This window comes from Schistocerca cancellata, chromosome 7, assembly GCF_023864275.1.
Source record: "Schistocerca cancellata isolate TAMUIC-IGC-003103 chromosome 7, iqSchCanc2.1, whole genome shotgun sequence".
In the NCBI taxonomy this organism is placed as follows: Eukaryota; Metazoa; Arthropoda; class Insecta; order Orthoptera; family Acrididae; genus Schistocerca; species Schistocerca cancellata.
The window spans coordinates 524872093-524889503 of record NC_064632.1 but is presented as its reverse complement, the minus strand read 5'-3'; positions in this window follow the sequence as shown (position 1 = coordinate 524889503).

Here is a 17411-nt window from a genome sequence, read left to right as displayed (position 1 = left end):
TTACACTTTCCCTATAATTTCTTACACTTCTCGGTGGGCCAGCAACGGCTTTATCATCACTCATTATTTTGAAGTACCTTTGCCCCGTTCCCAAACAGCCGCTATTGTTAGACAGCAAAGATTAGCAGCAATGGAAGAGAGAAGACAGTCGTTATGGAACGTTACGAATACTGTCTACACTACATGGAGAATAAGCCACCTTATTTCTTTAACCGAACTGAACTGTTCGACAAAACTTAAGTACTCTTTCAGTATTATACCTGTCGTGAAATGGATAAAATTCAGTAGCTATGTGTTCTTTTATATTTGCCCCTATGTTTTCCTAAAATATTATAGGGCGCACCCCTAAATGTTCTAGGGCGCACTAGTGCGCCCTGGTGCACACTTTGAGAAACACTAGTTGGACGTAGTAGTCAATGGGTGTTTCCGCTAAGTTGGTCAGGGCGAGCTAAGCTTCTTTGAATCTCCCCACCCCCACCCACCCACTCTCTGCCGGGAGCGGTCAGCGAAAGGTAACCGCATTCAATCCACTTGCCGCCTGGGGCCTAGATTAGACAGCCATGGATACGCTCCTCTCTATATTTTGTATCATGTATTCGAATTTTTACTTTAGTGTTATTGTGTTTCCTAATCATCTTCCTTTCAGTGTTTAAATATTAGTCAAGGTTTCAGTGTTCAGATAGGTATAAATAATGCGTTTAGGGAACTTTGGTTTTTTTCGTGAGATTATTTTGTGCGTCGAACTGTTGCCCATGTGTAGTGATCATACAAACTACGGAGATGCTGACCACACAAACGCTCGTTTAACGTATATTGTAAGAAGTATACCCTCGTTTCTTAAGAATTATCAATGTGAGCTAAGGTGTTTCAGTCGAATCCACAATTTATATTCCCTTTTGGGTAATCGAACTTAGAAATTCGGTGTCTTTAAACGATCAGTTCTTAATGTGTGCTGCTGTGCGGATTATATTGAGTGAGGATAAATTGTTAGCAGAGAATTTAATTATTCAAGTTATGCGTACGATACGACCTATCACGCATTTTGTGTAGCAAGTTTAATCGGTTTCTTCCGATAGTGCTACATTGAATGGCTACGTGTTTTTCAGACAGTCCGCAGGCATCCATTGTATGAATGGTAAGACATAATTCTCTTTCTCGTATTTATCAATCATGTGCAGTCGTAGGAGAGGACCAACCTCACTGTCTTCTAAGATGTACCGTATATTCAGGAACTTAGGTTATTCCTTTTGTTGGTGTGGTAGTACCTCACTGTCTTCGTTTCATAGTATTGCATGCCGTAGATCTATAACAGAGCGACTATTTCTAAGTGATTCATTGAATACATGTGCGAATGTCTGGTTTTTCACGTGTTTCTCAAACGAGTGTCCCAACACTGCTGTCGATGTTCGCCATGATCTTGTGTAGAAATAGTTGTATGATCCCACCTTAAAGTTAAAGTTGTGTAGGTGTTTTTTATTATTATAACCAACCAGTTTTATTCATTTCAATATGTATGTTAATTGTGTGATGATATTTGTCGAGTTAATGATGAATAAACGCCGAGTGTGAGTTATCACAAATCTTTGAATGCGATTTGACGATTCCATAATCCAATCAATATCCCGGTTTAACAATTTGAATGCTGAGTCCCAAGTGTATTTAAGAGTATTTTATTGGTTCAGTGAAGTCAACACATGCATACCAGTGACATGCCAGGTGATGCTCAGAGTGCAATCAATAGAAGATAGGAGGAACTAAAGCTCTTCCGTTTTAGGCCGTTAATCAAATCCTTGACCTCAATAGCTTGTTCAAAAAGCTCTTCTAACAACCGATGTGCACGGCAGTATGTGCTGTCTGGCGATCCACTCTTTTACAAATAGTTTACTGATTAAAGTCTCGTCTATTTACATTGTCACATTACTCTTCCGCAACAACCTCATTGGTTTTTCTAGTGCAGTTCTTCGAACGCAAGTAATACTACCCGTAAGAGATAACCCATACATGGTGATCTTGCTGAGTATTAGTCACTGAAATCTTTGGAAAACTTGTCAGATAGGTATAAATTATCTGCCTGTAAGTAGAGGGGCAAGGGGCACACGGCTCCAAAGAACCGTTATCCAAGATGGCGGAAGGGCGATGTCAGTTGATGATGCGAGTATCGTTATCCAAGATGACAGCCGTGACGTCAGCTGACCACGCGAGTACCGTTATCCAAAATGGCTGCCGTGTTGTCAGCTGATGACACAACTACCATTATCCAAGAGGGTGGCTTTTGGGAGGGTTTTTTTCTCCACTCACGTGAGCAGAATTGGAACCATGAGTCTGGTGCATATCATCTCCGTTGGTTCACTAGCTTTGCATTGTGTTTTCGACATGGCGGTTCCATTCTCCATTATTATCTAAAGTGGATTTGAGAGATGTGGAAGGGTAGGAACATGGCGAGCGATACGATTGCAGGGAATTCATGTAAGAGGGCCAATATCTGATAGAAGTGTTGACGAATGCGGATAGTTTTTAAGTGTAATGGAGCAGAATTAGAATTTAATTTATTGATAGTGCCTTCACTGAATGTTGAGTTTATTTTGGGCGCAGATTTCCTGATTTCCCACCAAGCAATACTCGTCATGGTTGGAGGGGCGGTTGGACTGAATGTGAGCAGCACTATGGTAAGTATCTGGTTGGAAGATTTCATGAAGAGGAAAGAGTTAGAGATGAGTATTTTGGAATTAACTGCATAACCAAGTTTGCCTGACTAGTCCGAGGGAACTGTCAGCCGTATCCAGGTCCATGACTCCCTGCTGTCTAAGCAACAAGAACACATACCAGAGCAGATACTGTAAGACAGACTACTTGTCACGTAGGGAGCGTGTCTGAATTAGAGCAAGCAGAGCTATGCCTAGTCCTGCAGAGGTATGGTAAGTTGCGTTCAGAGACGGCAGGTGCTATTAAAAATTTTATTTATGTGGTTTGACTCAAGAAACATTAAAAGTTCTTCATGAGGTTCCCTCCAATCCTTCTAACATAAAAGAAGAATAAAGAAGGCGAGACTCAGGGGATGCTGAGGCAAGAGCTGATTGAAAGTGTGGTGTCTTCCTATAAAAGTCCGTTGGTAACCACGCCAAAACGGGATGGAACAATAGGGCTAATTTCGGACTCGCGGCACATCAATACAATGCTCCCTGAAACAGATAGGCCAAAATGTGTGAATGAGCTCTTACAACAGTTACAAAGTACTTTATTGAAAATTGGGGTATTGCTGACTACTTCTGTGGATTTAAGAGCACTGGAGCGTATTTTTGGACATTCGAGAATACTTTTTAGCATGGAATACTTATAGTCTTAAGTTTATTTGAATGTTCGCTTTTACTATGTCTCCAGAAGGTTCCCAAGCGATCTGGGATAGCATTAGTGCAATCTGCAGACTTGGATTGATGATTATATAATTTGCAGGGCAATGGAGCAACCTGCGGACAGTGCTAAGGCAACCTGTCTAATAATTGAGGGGTAGGCAGTGCATTGGAGCTATCTGCGATACCGTGGTTCAGCGGGCCTAAGGGCGTCCGTCTGACTTAATAAGAATTAGTGTAGGCACACGGGTTTCCTGCGATGCACGGAATAAAAGTATCTGCGGCGTTATCAGCGACCTGCTGTACTAGGAAAATGTCGACTGTTCAAGCAATAAAAATAGCTCTGAAGCTAGAATAGCATACATGCATAAATAGCGTCACTTTTTGTGCGCGCAGTATATAACACTACATAAAATGAAAATCATTAACTATAAATCACTAGTGCTAGCATAATGACATAATTAAACTCAGTGACATAAATTGACAGGAAAATAAAAACACAATGATGTATAATAATAACGCTGTAAGTAGTCGGAACGCTCAACGTTAACATGTAACACTGGGCACCTGGGACTGGCTGCTAGGCTGCGTGTGTGTTAGTTTTAAAACTAACAATAACAAATTGAACTGGAAGGACAACTAGGCACAGTTAGGCTTACATCACCGGCTAATTAGAGGCAAAGTACGTATCTCACAATGGATCAGCGGCCGATATTTTGGGGCAAGACTGCAACAAGGGAGAGCAATATCTCGGTGTAAATAGGTGGTAAGATTAAAAGACTGGTACTGTCGGAAGAGGGTACTTAACATGTTGTAGGGGCCTCCTCATCGACAGAAGAAGGAAAACAGGATAGAACAATGACCACGGCGGTAGAGTAAAATAAATGGGGAGGGCAAAAAATAACTGCGTAGCAACCAAGGAACAATCGCCCACCGATATACGGCAGCCCGGACGATTGGTCGTTTGTGCCTCGTCAGTAGCGTGAAAAACCCGTGGCATTGCATTGGTTTGCCCATATCTGGCCTTGTCCAGGGCAGATAACGTTAAATGTCCTCATAGTTCGATGTGTAAGAGGGTTAGGGCTGTAGTTTGTACCTTATACAATGAATCAAAGCAGTAGTGAAACTTCACTTATAGGATTGGCAGACTAAGGTATGCAGAATAATGTAAATCGTTAAGAACTTCGTTTGATTTATCCAGCTAATGTGAAACAAAACAAGGAAAAGAATTTAAACAATGAATCACATCTACTTAATGTTTATGTTAAGATTTATTGGGATGTTTGAATGAATTTTGTTTGCCGTGTCTTCCGGCTGCATGAAAGAAACCAGCTTGGAGCTGTTAGCGAGTGCGCAGCGCACGCGTAGGTGCGGCGTAGGCACCGGCACGTCAGCGGTTATGTGAGACGGCGTGTAGCCGCGAGAGACCGGCCGCTACTGCAGCGACAAATATCACGCGCTTAGCGTGTACCAGAAATAACTATGAATTAGAAATTGCTAATTATCTAGAATAAGAGTTTTTTAAAAAGGCTGTTAGCTATATAAAATGATGGTAAATGCATTGTAGTCCGTCATACACGGAAGATAGGGCAGTAATCTGCGGTTTGTTTTTGTAACTACTCGGACGCGCCGCGTGTTGAGACGCTGGAGGCGGCAGCGCACGTGGTGATAAGATACGTCATCGCGCGGAGCGCTGTTACTGGCTGAGAAAAAATAATGGCCGCTGGCCAGTTCTTGGCAAGGAGAAGGGACAGCGCTGAAGAGAGGAGGGGAGGCGACAGCTGATGTGTTGCCCCGCCAACAGCTGGTCCCATAAACAAAGCGTACGAGGCGTATGCATTTCAAGTCCTGGCTTTATCTGTTCCGATTACTTACGATTAGCTGCAGCAAATACAGAACTACGACATATAGTACAATACACTAGACGTCAACGTAACAAGTATTAAGAAAAGCTCGGAGTAAAAATATTCCACATGTACTGGTTTGCCAAATAGATGGCAATAGAGCACATTGAAGAATATTATTCGGAGTTAGCAGCCGCGGTTCTGCCAACACCAAGCGTAATGGTTGCATTTGAAGCAAGTCAGTTGCGTGACGTCTAATGAGTGGCATTGCTTGCAAAACATAAAAGATAATCATACTTATGAAAATGAGCAAAATTACACGACATGACTGGAAATTGACAAATGAGAATGGCTGGGAACTCCGTGGTGGCCAGGCACGTCTTGCTTCCAAGTCCCTGGAGAAAATGACTTAAACTAAGCTGCAATAAAACATAACATAAAACTCTAATTAGGCGTGATTAATCACTCGACCTCAACCCATAAGGGTGTCGATTCCGCAAAGGGTATCTACAACCCTGTGGAGGTAATCTCCTCCGTTTTTTCTTTCGTCTTTGTTCCACTTGAGGTGGAGGTGACACAGGCGGATCGGGGGCTGCGACCTGTTGTGGTGACACAGCCCTACCGTGGTAAGGTTGCAGGCGGTCAAAGTGCACTATCACCGTACGATCGGTTAATTGCAGTTCTGCATTGACTGGTGAGGTCAACCGTACAATCCGATACGGGCCTTCAAAGCGGGGAGAGAACTTTTTAGTTCGTCCCTTTTTGATTGCCGGGTTTCGTAGTAACACTAAATCACCTGTTTGATAAGTCGGTAAAACGGCATTTTTGTTCTGCCTGTGCAACTGTTTGTTGGTAGCTTTGATATTATTCCTCTTTACCTTATACCAGATCGCTTTTAGTCGGCGGGCTAAACCTTTTACTTCCTTTATTTCTACACCTTGAGGTAGTTTGTCTATCTCGAACGGCGAATTCATCGGCCGTCCAAACACAGCTTCGTAAGGGGTATACCCCGTGGATTCATGTATTCGGGTGTTGTATGCAGAAGAAATATACGGTACATATCTGTCCCAATCAGCATGCGTTTTTGCAACATAATAGGATAACATTTTACAAATTGTACGGTGTACGCGTTCAACGCGACCGTTGGCTTTAGGATGGAAGGGAGTTGTACGCCATTTTTTGATTCTTAACAATTTACAAACTTGTACAAATAAAGCAGACATGAAATTGGTTCCTTGATCCGTTAAAATGGCATCAGGACTTCCAAAAGGTAGTATCACACGATTTACAAACTCTCTCGCCACAGTTTCAGCTGTCATGTCGGGGAGGGGAATCAAAATTAGATAACGTGAAAAGTGATCAATAACAGACAAAATGTATTTGTTACCTTGTTGCGACTGTGGAAAAGGACCTTGGAAATCTAAAGCAAGAATTTCGAAGGGTGAAGATGCCTGAGGAAGTGTTTGCAGCGGCACTCGCGGATGCCTATTTTGTGCTCGTTGTGCACACGGCAGGCAAGATCTTACATACCTGTCCACGTCACGTTGTCGGTATTCCCACCAATAACGTGTCGCAATTCGAGCGTTCGTAGCGCGTTTTCCGCTGTGACATGCTTGGATTGTATCATGGCATTGCCGTATTATACGTTGCTGCAAGCATTCCGGTATTACCAAACGATTTCCATGGGGAGTTCTTCGATACAAAAGGTCGTCTATTACTTCAAATTCTGGCAAGGTGGCGTATCTTTGACATTGAACGTCCACCTGCTGTGCTTCTTTTAACTCTTCAATTGATACCTCATCTGATTGAATGACACGCACTTTTCTACTTAACGCATCAGCATTTTGATGCAACCGACCAGGCTTGTGCCGAACTTCAAAATCATATTCTGACAGTTTCATGGCCCAGCGCATAAGTTTGCTGCTAGGGTCTTTAAGATTCAATAACCACTGCAGAGCAGAGTGATCGGTAAGAACTGTAAACTTGCGACCATAAAGGTAACATCTAAAATAATTAATTCCAAAAAGAAGGGCAAGCAATTCCTTTTCTGTAGTACTGTAATTAGTTTCTGCTTTATTCAGTTGACGAGAGGCATACCCAACGGGTTTTTCCTCACCATCTTGCACTTGACTTAGGACACATCCTACAGCAAAATCAGATGCGTCACAAGATAAAATAAAAGGTTCAGCGAAGTCTGGGTAAACAAGTAGAGGTGAACTAGTTAAAATAGTTTTCACTGTTTGAAAGGCGGTCGAACATTCATCCGTCCAAACAAAAGGAGTATCCTTTTTCAACAATTTAGTAAGTGGTTTGGTAATAGTAGCATAATCTTTAACAAAACGGCGGTAATAATTTGCAAGACCAAGGAAGGATTGTAATTCCTTTAAATTTGTTGGAATAGAAAAAGTGTCTACTGCTTCAGTTAATCGTGGATCTGGCTTGACTCCGCTGGAACTGATGACATGACCTAAATACTGCACTTGTGATTGAGCAAAAGAACATTTTTCTAATTTTAAGCTTAAATTAGCATTTTGCAAGCGCAACAGCACACTGCGTAGATGTTCAGCATGTTCAGCAATGGATTTTGAAAATATAATTATATCATCAAGATACACAAGGCACATAGTAGGTTTCAACCCACGTAACAGCAGATCTGCAAATCGCTGAAAGGTTGCTGGCGCGTTGCGAAGCCCGAAAGGCATCCTTAAGAATTCATATAAGCCACCAGGAACTACAAAAGCTGTCTTAGCTCGATCTTGAGGAGCAATTGGAATTTGATGATACCCACTGCGCATGTCTAATGTTGTGAAGTACCGGCAATTGCCCAGACGATCGAGTGTTTCATCGATCCGGGGTAATGGATAATGATCTGGAGTAGTAACTTTGTTTACTGCTCGCATGTCTACACAGAGGCGATAGGATTTTTCTCCGTCTATAGATTTCTTTGGAACGACTACAATTGGGCTAGACCACGCACTAGAAGAGGGTTGTATTATTCCTGCTTCTAGTTGCTGTTGTATAGTTTCCTCTACCACTGACTGAAGATGGTAGGGAATTCGGTACCCTTTTTGAGCTATTGGCCTAGCATTTCCGGTTGGAATCTCATGTTGGATTAGATCTGTTGCTGGTAAATATTTCCTGTCTTCAAACAACCATGAATACTCATTCAATACTTCATTTATTAGCTTTTGTTCATGCAATGGGAGGTGACTAAGCTTAGCTTTAAACTTATCTGTCAGATGTGACGTGATTGTCAAAAGGTGTTGAGAGGCGGCAGCAGTCTTTTTCTTTTTCAGAGAAGGGGTTCTCTTTGACAACTCATCTTCTGTGATAACCTGTAAGCTGGCTAATACTGTACCACGCGGTATTAAAGCTTGCTTATGACTAAAATTGTCTAAACACACGGGTACGCAATTTTCTTTCTGTACTTGCTGCGCTTTGCACAGGCTACGTTTTACGTCGACCTGCATCTGGTCAAGAGTTTCATTCTGGCAGAGTGGATCTACCAAGAAATGAACCTCTTCGGATTCACGTATCCCGACAGGCACCCAAAGGATCTTTCCTGTGCCTTCTGGTATCTCCACGGGATTATCGGCTTTTAGCATCGTTACGGGAGACTCCGAAACTTGGGAAACGGATCCTTTTTTCCCAGCTCCGCTCGCCCGCAACGTGCAGTCACGTCCAAAACGGTGCACGTTGTCGCCGAATTGGACGGTATTTAACCTATAGTCAATAACCCCCTGGAAATGACGCAGAAAGTCACTTCCCAGGATGATGTCGTAACCCGTGCGCCTGTTCCGTACAACCTCCATCGTAAAAGCATATTCTGTGGAGTCCAACATGAACTCAACGCAACAGCTGCCATCAGGTTTCACTATGCCGGGACCAATACCACTGATATGGTACCGCGGCGGTTGCAATGATCTTTTATCCTTCTTCGACAAAAATGCCAAGCTGATCTGTGCGCCTGTGTCAATTAGCACGCGTATTGGTTTGCGGCCTCTAACACCATCGACAACCACGCTTGCCACCTGCGTGATTCCCTTATAAGCTAGGGGGGTCACTATTTTTAACGGGGGCCGGGAGGGGTGGCACTTCCTGCCCCGCGGCCGTTTCCCGAATTCTGTGGTTGGTTTGCATTTCGCCTGGAATTTGCAGGCGGTTGTGGCCTACTATTTGGACAATGCACGCTTTGGTGACCCATGTTCCTGCACTGATGACAATATGGCACGCGACATTGCTCGGCCACATGTCCTTGTCTGTTACAGCGCCCACACTTACTATCGTTCGAAAAAATACGTCGGGGCTCGCTTTGCCGCGCGGAGACGGTCACAAATCGGCTCGCCTCCTCTCTCAAGAGTGCTAATCGCACGGCTTCGTGTAAGGTGCGGGGGGAAGCTACCTTGATTTCACCCCCTATTTGAGGGTTTATGCCACGAATAAACACGTCTATCGCACGACATTCTGATTCCTCCAACAGAACTTCGTTACGAGCAGAACTGGCACTTAGTGCGTACGTGCGGCATGCGACGCTTCTAATCCTGTCCGCGAATGCTTCTAAATCTTCACCCGTTTTTTGCTTAAGGGTGGAAAGCAAGTCGCGATAGTAACTAGTACCACGTTTGTCTGTATACCTTTCAATCAACCCTGTTGCAAGGGACTGGAAGGTAGGGGCATTTTTCAAGCTCTCGACCGACTGCACGTAGTTCCGCGCTTCGCCGGTGAGTTTCATTTTCATCACGTTTAAGAGAAATTTATCTGGCCAACCGCAAAGCTTTCCGATGTCCTGGATATTCTGCACAAGCGTTTGAATATCCTCGTGCGGCTTTCCAGCGAACGCCGGAATAAACGCTACTGCTGGGAAGCTCTGCACCAAAGTAGAGGTGGCTACTGCCACAGGTGATTCTGCACTAGTGAGTGGTGGAATCACCTGCTTCGGCTGTTCTTCCACTAGCACTGGCTTAGCAACATTAGATTGCGGAGAAGCCATTTTAAGATCATCTATCTGTTGCTTAAGCTCCGCGTTAGTTAGAATTAATTGATTTAACTGGGACTGCAGCGCCAAGAGGGGATCTTCATCCGCTCCGGCTGCTCCTGCCTCCGATTGCTGCCTGGTGATCGGCATGTTACAATAGTGTGGGCATCTACACCACCGTAGCGTCGCGAGCGACTTACATTATTTGGTGGCGTGCAGACGACGGACGGCGGCGGTGTCGACGAGCGGCGGCAGGCGCGTCGATCACGCGCGGGCGCAGCAGGCGGCGGGCAACAGCATGGACAGATGCGACGGCGGGGCGGCGCGAGGGCCGCACCCCGGACCCTGGCGCAGGCGGTGACCCGTGGCAGCTACGGACAGCGGCGGCGGCGGCGTCGGCGAGCGGAACTGCATCGCGGACCCTCCTCGGCTCGCGTCCGGCGGCGAACTGCGTCACGCTTGTGGCGCGCTAGTGCGCGGCCACGCACATTCTGCAACGCAGGCGAGCGGCTAGCACGCGCATGGCGCGCTGCAGCCTCGCCACGTTCGGTCTAGTTTCCTTTACTTGCTCAGACTCGGCCCCTTTGTAGCACTCATAACTGATGAGTTAATTTTACAACCATAAGGTGGGTCGCATCCCACTTCTGACACCATTTGTTCGTCAGGATAGAAGTCAGGAGCGGAGGGCGTTGTAAAATGACAATTAATTGAGTGGAATGGACCCAATTTATTCTGGTAATGATGGTACAGGGGTGCCTACATAGGGCTGAGCAGCCCCAAGAGGGGTTGCCGTCTGTTCATCAGTGAGGCAGAGGCTAGAGGAGCGACTACTCGGGGCCGAGGTCAGAAGCTAAGAGAGCGCGGAGCTGTTTCCAAGCCGCCCTCGCCGCTCCCGGCCGCGTCCCCACGTGATCACACGATTAGTCTCTGATTGGAGGGTTGATTCCGCCAACGCGCCTTGCTAGTAGCGTACCCCCGTCAGCGCAACCAACCCGTGGGACTTGAGTCCAACCGAGGAGCACGTGGCAGGAATGTGCCGACCATGGTCTTCCGGCCAGCACCTTCCACCACAGTATGCCTAAGCCGGCTACGCCGAACATTGTGCATTGAAAATTTACTTAATAAAATTTTGTCGGCAATGATCCCTCTTGGGGGGTCTCATCCCTGCACAATAGATTACTCAGAGTTAAAGAGACTGTAAATAATTTTGCAGTGTTTCTAATACATTTTACGCATGCTTATAAGGCTCTATCGTGTTTCTTTTACACCGAAGAGCCAATGAAACTGGTACACCAGCCTAATATTGTATAGGACCCCCGAGAGCACGCAGAAGTGCTGCAACACAAGGTAGCATGGACTAGACTAATGTCTGAAATAGTGCTGGAGGGAAATGGCACCATGAATCCTTCAAGGCTGTCCATAAATCCGTAAGAACACGAGGGGTAGAGGTTTCTTCAGAACAGCACGTTGCATGGCATCCCAGATACGCTTAATCATGTTCACTTCTGGGGAGATTGGTGGCCAGCGGATGTCTTTAAATTCAGAACAGTGTTCCTGGAGCGACTCTTTATTAATTATGAACGTGTGGGGTGTTGCATTGTTCTGCTGGAATCGCCCAAATCCGTCGGAATGCACAATGGACTTGAATGGATGCAGGTGATCAGGCTGGATGCTTATATTCGTGTCATCTGTCAGAGTCGTATCTAGGCATATGCATATCAGGAGTCCCACATCACTCCAACTGTACACGCCTGACACCTTTACAACTTTAACAGTCCCCTGATGACATGCTGGGTCCGTGAATTCATTAGGTTGTCTCCATAGCCGTGCACGTCCATCCGCTCGATACAATTTGAAATGAGACTCGTCTGACCAGGCAACATGTCAACAGTCCAATCCCAGACGAAGTGTAAAGCTTTCTGTTGTGCAGTCATCAAGGGCAGACAAGCGAGCCTTCGGCTCCGAAAGCCCACATCGATGATGTTTCGTTTAATGGTTCGCACGCTGACACTTGTTGATGGCCCAGCATTGAAATCCGCAGCAATTTGCGGAAGAGTTGCACTTCTGTCATGTTGAACGATTCTCTTCAGTCGTCGTTGATCCCGTTCTTGCAGGATCTGTTTCCGGCCGCAGCGATGTTGGATATTTGATGTTTTATCGGATTCCTGATACGTCTTCAAACTCAGAACAGTGCTCCTGGAGCCACTCTGTATCAGTTCTGGACGTGTGAGGAGTTGCATTGTCCTTCCGTACTCGCCAAAATCCTCCAGAATGTACAATGGTCTTGAATGGTTGCAGGTGATTAGGATGCTTACGTCCGTGTCATCTGTCAGAGTCGTATCTAGATATTTCACTCTCACGAAATGGTCGTACGGGAAAATGCCCATTTCATCGCTGCCTCGGAGGTGCTGCGTCCCATCGTTCGTGCGCCGACTATATAACCACGTTCAAACTCACTTGAATCTTGATAACCTGTCACTCTAGCAGCAGTAACCGATCTGCTAACTGCGCCAGACACGTGTCTTATACAGGCGCTGCCAACCGCAGTGCCGTATTGTTTGTTTACACATTTCTGTATTTGAATACGCATGCCTGTAACAGTTTCTTTGGCGCTTCAGTGTATATTCAGGTATTTACCTCAATCTGTTAAGGCAACAGGTGGAACAATTATGTAGATGTTTTATAGTTATTATGTAACACATGTGAATATCTGTTGTAAGAGACTGGAGCAGAGTGAGTAGAGTTATCAAGGTGGCGACCCTCAGACTTCTCTCAATGATTGGCGTGCTTTCCGGCCTGACAGAAGTGGGCAGCTTTCAAGGTACACAGCGGCGACAGTTCACTCTGCAATGCTGACGTCATACATTCCTGTCGCTAACTGTAAGGCAGAGCCCCCCGTCAGCTCGGTCAGTCGGGTGACTTTGGTCCAGTTGCATTGCATAGCAGCTGCGCGCCGTGAAAGACAGCTCCCATACCTGTCCTTCGAGTAGGTGAGGTAACACTGACAAACAGAGACCTTTTCTCATTACTGGTGCTGACTGCACGTGACGTCCACTACATCCCTATTCTCATTGAGGCAGTGGATGTCTGTTGTCAACAAACTTTCACGTGACATTCAGTTCTGAGTGACGTCTCATGTGCCACGCCCACCTGATGCACATTTGTGGGGACTATTCGCCGGTAAAAGAAGGTCCGATACGATATTGGGAGGTACCCCATGACTTTTGACACCTCAGTGTATTCTATGTATTTCCTTCAAAAAACGGTATGAGACATTCATATTTATTTTAATGTCAATTTTGAAACAATGGTTATAAATGTCGTAATTTCAAGTTTCCCCACACACATTCTCTGGCCATAACATTCCACTATTGTACTATATAAAATCACATTTTGTGATCCTGAGGATCTATGAGGGTATGATTTTATGAAAAAACATAATTTATAGAATGCTATTGATAAGTTCTCCATTAGAAAACTTTTCCTCACACATTTCTTCTTTCTCAGGGAAGGGGCTGGTTAAAGGAGTCCTTTAAATTACCTTTGTAATATTTAATCTGTTTGTTCTCATTGCTGTCACTCGGTACTCAACTGTGACAGCAGCGCACGTCAAGGAAGGAGGAGTGTGTGTCTGTTCACTCTGAAAGGTCTCTGTTGGATTCCTTTCATGTTCATTTCTGAAATCTGTTGTCATTTACGGCATAAATTTCCTCTGCTAAAGTTACTGTGGTGTTTCTGACTATCTGGGAGGGGACTGAGCAGTGAAACGTGTTACTTTTACACATAAACAAGAACGATCTGTCACACTACCACACTTTAAAACACAGTTTATATGTAATTCATGTCACACAGTCTCATACGGAACCTACATCCGCTTTCTTTTATATACTGTATATGATAAGATACTGTCATCCCCCTTCCCTTCTGTGTGAGAGGATGAATGAGCAAATGTATTTCTAGTTGCATGCTTGAGGGTAGCAGACAAGCCTGTCTGCTAGAGAACAGTAGGACCAACGTCGGAACAGGTAGCTACGCTTTTAAAAGCAAAGAGGTTTCTATCCTTAGTATGGTCCTGTCCGTCCCTTGTCATGTTGGTATAGGAAGCTGCCCCTCTGGCCACTTCCGTTTGTATTTGTGAGCCACCCCTCAGGAAGGGACCAGGTCAGTCTGTCCGTGGCGAGCGTCTGAAGTGGTAAGATCTCCAGCTAAGCGCGTGTCTGCTAAGTCCGTAGGACAATGGATTTCTTAAATTCAGCCTAACTGAAAATTTAATCACCTTTATTTCAGGTTTAGCTCTAAAATACCTAATGTTATCTTAAATTGCAACGCAGTGTAATTCGCGTGTGAAGTTCAGAATATCTTCCGGTAGTTGCTTTGTCACTACTTTGTGAGTAAAGTGGAACCACGTGTTGATCAGTAACTCTAACTAGCATCATCAATCTTCAGTGCGAATGTGCGTGAGATTATAACGTCTTGTCTTGACAATATTTTTCAATATAGCAACTTTTCTTTATGTTCAACCCATGTGGGGTGTACTTTGTGAGACCAGTACCACGTGCTTATACAATTGTTTGACCCATCAGGTTAATAGTAAGACGATAGTAACCAGTTCGAGGTTTTTCTTTTGTAAATTGCTTTTCGATCTAATTTATTTTAATTATCAAAATTATTGTGGAGTTACACTCTTTGTGTAAACCAAGGTGACCACGTGAAACATGTGGTGTAATCAACAAAGTAGCCCCCAGCTATTCTTTTCGGGAAGATTTCACAGAGAGTTAGTACGAATTTAGTATACCAGTGTGTGGTAATTACATGACGGACAGGATTGTGCTACGAACGTAACTTCTTTGGGTGAAAATTGAATCGGTTGGTTGTGGTTAATTTCCTCTTGCATATGTTTCAAAGTCCATCGTGTGTTATTTTATGAATGCAGTGTTGTATGCAGTCTCCCAGTCTTGGCTCCATATTTGATGTGTTCCGTAAGATTACAAACTCACATTTTCACAGTCCCTAAATAAGGCACCAGCTTAGTTATGACTCACGTTTAACATAATGAAATTTTAATGATCAATGCTAAAATAAATTTCCAAATATAAACTGATATGTCTTTTTATTTAAATTCTCTTATATATATATATATATATATATATATATATATATATATATATATATATATATATATATATATATATATATCACCGGTTATCGTATGCCTATTAAAAGATCATAATTCATGTTAGTCTGGTTGGGAATTTGGTAAGCTAAACTGGATACCTGGTGAAACAGTTGCTCAGTAATGCAAGATTAACTTCCCCAGACACCTCACAGCTTTTAACCCGCTTTTATTGTCTATCAGCACCGCTATCATAGCAAATTAAAGCAACAACGTTACAACTCCACACATGTAAAAAGTATTAGCAATATTCTTACCCACCCTAACCTGTGGGTGCATAAATATGGGTGAATTAACATATCTTCATTTCTTGTTTCCACCTTCCGTATTCCTGTGGTGGTGGCCTTATCCTGGACTGCGTTTGTGCGTATTTCCCATGGTGAATCGGAGCATGTTCTGCAAACACATGTTTGCCAATCTTAGAACATTAGTGTGTGGACAGGGAGGTTACCAGTACAACTCTTAGGTGTAATAATCAAGGCGTGTTTCCGCTAAGTTGGTCAGTGAGTTACGCTTCTTTGAAGCACCCTTCCGCCTCAACAGTCTTGAAACAGCACTTATAGTCTGGGGATAATGTAATACAAAAGTGAATACGGTCCATTCTGTGGACGTTATCACGAAGGTATTCCAATTTTTACTTTCTGTGTATAAATATCAGTCGGGGCTTCAGATACATATAAATTCCAGAGCAATTTCGGGGGTTTTCAATAGATTACTTCATGTGTCGGACTGTTGTACACACGTAGTTATCATACAAACGAAGTAGATGTTTGTTTAAAGTTAATTACAAAAAGTCCACTCTCAGTTCTTAAGTACAGGGCTATTACAAATGATTGAAGCGATTTCATAAATTCACTGTAGCTCCATTCATTGACATATGGTCACGAAACACTACAGATACGTAGAAAAACTCATAAAGTTTTGTTCGGCTGAAGCCGCACTTCAGGTTTCTGCCGCCAGAGCGCTCGAGAGCGCAGTGAGACAAAATGGCGACAGGAGCCGAGAAAGCGTATGTCGTGCTTGAAATGCACTCACATCAGTCAGTCAGAACAGTGCAACGACACTTCAGGACGAAGTTCAACAAAGATCCACCAACTGCTAACTCCATTCGGCGATGGTATGCGCAGTTTAAAGCTTCTGGATGCCTCTGTAAGGAGAAAGCAACGGGTCGGCCTGCAGTGAGCGAAGAAACGGTTGAACGCGTGCGGGCAAGTTTTAGGCGTAGCTCGCGGAAGTCGACGAATAAAACAAGCAGGGAGCTAAACGTACCACAGGATGGTGCTCCACCGCACTTCCATCATGATGTTCGGCATTTCTTAAACAGGAGATTTGAAAACTGATGGATCGGTCGTGGTGGAGATCATGATCAGCAATTCATGTCATGGACTCCACGCTCTCCCGACTTAACCCCATGCGATTTCTTTCTGTGGGGTTATGTGAAAGATTCAGTGTTTAAACCTCCTCTATCAAGAAACGTGCCAGAACTGCGAGCTCGCATCAACGATGCTTTCGAACTCATTGATGGGGACATGCTGCGCCGAGTGTGGGAGGAACTTGATTATCGGCTTGATGTCTGCCGAATCACTAAAGGGGCACATATCGAACATTTGTGAATGCCTAAAAAAACTTTTTGAGTTTTTGTATGTGTGTGCAAAGCACTGTGAAAATATCTCAAATAATAAAGTTATTGTAGAGCTGCGAAATCGCTTCAATCATTTGTAATAACCCTGTATTATTTACATAAGGTAATGCGCTTCAGCCGAGTTTCAACTCATATTTCCTTTCGGGAACTCAGATTTTCAGTGTTTTTGAGCCTTCGTTCGAGCATTTCTTAACTTATTCTGCAGTGCAGACTATATTGAGTGAGGATAAATGGTTAGCAAAGAATTCGAATATTAAAGTCGTGCATACGGTACGCTCTGTAATGCATTTTGTGTCGGAAATTTAACCGATTTCTTTTGACACTGCATCGATGAATAACCATGTGACTTTCAATCTGCAGGCACCTGTAGTATGAATTGTAAGATAAAATTCTCTCCCCTGTTCATCATTCAATTATGTGTAATCATAGG